We start from the raw sequence: 4,254 nt of genomic DNA on the forward strand, positions 1-4,254 counted from the left end.
ATTTAAGCTTAAATGGCAACTCATACCCCATCTATAACTTATATACCAAGTCACTATGGTAAGAAACTGCCACAGCCACAGAAAAATAATTAGGGCCTCATCATATTGAACAAGAGAAGCTAAGCTGTTTTATATAATAAAAAGAGAGATTAATTGAAAAAAATACCTTTAATATTTGGACAGAGTTCAAGGATATTGTGGTTTTGGAAAGTAATGACAAAAATGGGGATAATATGTGCTAGTTCAGGTATTAATTTGAATTTGGAAAGTAATGACAAAAGAATAATATTATGATTATTATCTCAACCAAAATAATAATCATAATTTAAGATTTTTTTATAAAATAAATATTAATTTGAATTTGAATTGTATTGCTAAAAAAAAATAAGAATTATGAGAATGAAGCTTATGAGGATAAATGTGCTAGTTCAGGTTATTATATTTTAATTATATAACACAAATGAAGCTTAATATAATATATATATGTAAAATAGAATTAAGAAAAAAAAGGATAAAAAAGTAAAATGAGAATGCTCTCAACTGTGGGAATCTAGAAAATCCATGTTTCAAGGGTGCATCCAAAACTCTCCAAGCCCTCCCGTCCAAGCATCCTAGGATGGCTAGGAATCTTCCAGATGGTGGGGCTTCTCACAATACCATAAAACTACGGTAGTCTAATGTCCACTCCATTGTGAATCTAGGATGCCCGCGAAATAAATGTCCCTAAAATAGCCTAAGATCTTGTTAATTTACAAAACTCACATGATACATATATTGTAACAAAAGCCTACCAAACAGTTACTCCACTTCTATATTTCATGTTTTATATTATGTACGTTTTACCAATATTTCAACAATCAAGCCAAATTTTAAAAACTAAAAAGTTTTTATTTTTGGAATTTGATTAAAAAAATTCAACTCTATACTTGAGGAAAGATGCAAATCATTTGTAAGAAATCGAGAGAAAAAATGCTTAATTTTTAAAATAAAAAATAAAAAATGAAATGATTACCAAATAAGATTTAATTATTAGAAATTTTTACAATAAATACTGCTCTCATTAATTGATTATCACATTAAGCCATCAATTTAAAAATGAAGGGTCCTCTATTATTAAAAATATTATTAGTGAAGGTAAAATTATAGTGTGAATAAAGATAATATTCATAGTATTATAAAATTTCCCTAATTGTAGCAATCTTTATTTTGAGAAAGCTTTTCTTTTTCATTTTTTCCCCTTTGAATTTGGCATAGTGAATCTCCATGGCTTATCTCTAACTTTGATAACATATTATTGACCTATAGGCTATCAACCTAAAGCTTTTAGTGGTAAATTTCGTTACATTAACTTATCTAGTCTAGTATTATTCGCTAAATTACCAATCAATCCAAAAGCTTTTACAATTGATAGGTCACAATAAATTTAGATCTTGTTTGATAAGGATTTCGTTTTTAGTTTTTGGTTTTTGAAATTTATCTTTGTTTCCTTCTAATTTCTCTATTGTTATTTTCATTTCAGTTAAATAAACACTTCGATTCTAAGTCAAAATCTAAAAACAAAAAACACACTACAAGAAAAACGCGGAACTTCGACGTCGTTTTAAGGCTTGGGAGTTAGAGTTGTCGGGAGAGACGGTCTCTCTTGACGAAGTAAAGGGGACCGTCGGGAGTTCCCCAAGAACTCCCGACGCCATACCAGTTCGTTGGGATTTCTCCAGGAACTCTCGATGGTCTCCCGGCGGCGTTAAGAGTTCCTGGGGAACTTCTCGACAGTCTCCCGGGCGGGCATCGGGAGAGGGGTCTGGTTTAAACAAGACCCCTTTTCCACTGAAAGATCACTCTTTTCTTTTAAACAAAACCCTAATCTTTGCCGAACGGATTTCCTTCTTCTCCTTCACGCCCCCGCCCATCTTCACGCCTGCCCTTCCCTCTTCGCGCCGTCGTCCGCCATCCGCCGCCGCCCCCTTTATTGCTTGCAAAATTTGTTGTTTATTTTCAAGCTTTCATCAAGGTTCGTTGCACATCATTTCATTTATTTTCTCTTATTTTGTATATTAATTTAAGCCATTGTTTTTAATTTTCTAACATGTGATAATGTTGGTAATGGTTTAATTTTTTAGCATGTTACTTAATTGGTAATTAATGTTGCTAATGTTTAATTTCTAGCATGTTGGTAATCTAATGTGAATTATGAATTATGGATTGTTGATGTTATTGTGATTCAGTTTTTTTTCTTTTAATTCTTAAGGTTTATGGATTACTTAATTTAAAAAAAAATATTGTACTTAACGCATTTAATATTTTAAAAAGTTTAAAGAATCTACATAACATAAACTAAATTTTGTGTCTAATAGAAAATTTAACTTTAAAGTTTATGTCCAATAGGCTGTAAATTTTAGAAGATGTGAATAGATGAAAGGCCTATATTAGACAACAAAATTGAAAGCTTGGAGACGTTACTAAATAAAATATTTGAAAGTTGTTAAGACAATTTAAGCGGTCTAGGGACCTATATGTTTTATTTTGCCTTAAGAAATGAAAATTACGAAACTCAATGCTAATAATACTTTGTACTTTGTCCTCTAATTCAGGTTATTGTTTTGGATTACAAGTTGGTCAGAAAATATTTATTTTTAGGATGAATAAGAATGGATTAAACTAAGGAATAAAGTTATCAGTGGAGTATAGAGAAGGCAGTATCACAGTTCTTAGATATGGTAAGTTTCATGTAAATGATTCCAGACGAATAAGATGTCATGCAAGAATTGTATGAATTCAATTTGGGAAAAGATAGATATCGTGGAACGAGATCATTAACAATATAGAATATCTCTCTCATATTGTGAATGGTTATATCATGGAGAAGCAGTAAACTTATCTAGAAGTCATACAAGTCATCAATAGAAGATGTTGAAGTAGATAGTATTAGAGAGTAATGCTGTCGGAAGAAAAATGAGATGTTGAATCTTATAAATGATTACAAGTTCAATTGAAAACGAAAATGCAAATGAAGGAAGCGATTGAGAATGAAATGTCCTTTAATAGTCAAAAAAGAGATACCACGAATTTATTCGAGGATTTAATGACCGAAGCACGTAATGAAATTATACCTTGGGCTGTTCGTAATTTTCGTCCTTAAACTTTTAGTGAAGTTGATGCATATCAAATTTCTAAACGACTGGAGTAACAAATCGTTTAACAATTGCTGGAATTGTTAAAAGCAACGTTTCCAGCTGGCACCTCTATACCTACTTCCTTTTATGAGCCAAGCGAAAATTGTGTGATTTTAGGCCCTAGGTATGAGTCTTCATGCGTGCAAATATGATTGTGTTATGTATTGGAAAGAGTTTGCAGATTTACAACAATGCCCTGTTTGTGGTGAGTCTCGGCTTACAAAGTTAATGATGGCAAGGGTAAAAAAAAAAATACCACATAAGGTATTGCGTCATCTTCCATTAATACGAGATTAAAACGATTGTTTGCATCAAAAGAAGGCGCTTGTGACATGAGATGGCATAAAGATAAGCAAGTTGAAACGAATGATGTATTGCGACATCTAGCTGATGCAGAGGGGTGGAAACATTTTTGATCGTGAATCTCTCATTTCGCTTTAGATTCCTCGGAAATGTTCGTTAGGATTAGCTTCGGATGGCTTCAATCCATTTGGAAATATGAAGCATTTCTTTATAGTATGTGGTCTGTGGTGATATATTCCTTATAATTTGCCCCCTTTGAAATGCATGAAGGAAACAAACTTCTTCATGTCTTTGCTCATTACCTGGTCCAAAATCTCCTGGAAAGGAAATTGATGTTTACTTGCAACCGTTGATTGAAGAGTGAAAGAGTTGTGGACAATTGGTGTGCAAACTTATGATTTCTGTTGGTGTGAGTTTTATGCTACCTTATTATGGACGATTAATGACTTCCCTGCGTACGTGACTTATCTGGGTGGAGTACAAAAGGTTATCAAGCATGTCCATATGCAAAGAAGATAACTCATCCTTCGGGATAAGAGGAAAATATCATTTATGGAACATCGACATTATCTTCCGAAGAATTCATAGTTAGCATCGAAGTAGAACAACATGATGGAAAAGTTGAACGTAGACCTCCACTAGTCGAAGAATGGAGAAGAGATATTATAACAAATAAATATGCTAAACTTTTTGGCTTAGCAAACATCCAATCGAAGCAAGATAAAAAAAGAAAAGCGAATTCTAAACTGGACTAAAAAAGTTATTTTTTTCAACTTTC

The sequence above is a fragment of the Benincasa hispida genome, chromosome 9, assembly GCF_009727055.1.
Source record: "Benincasa hispida cultivar B227 chromosome 9, ASM972705v1, whole genome shotgun sequence".
NCBI lineage: Eukaryota > Viridiplantae > Streptophyta > Magnoliopsida > Cucurbitales > Cucurbitaceae > Benincasa > Benincasa hispida.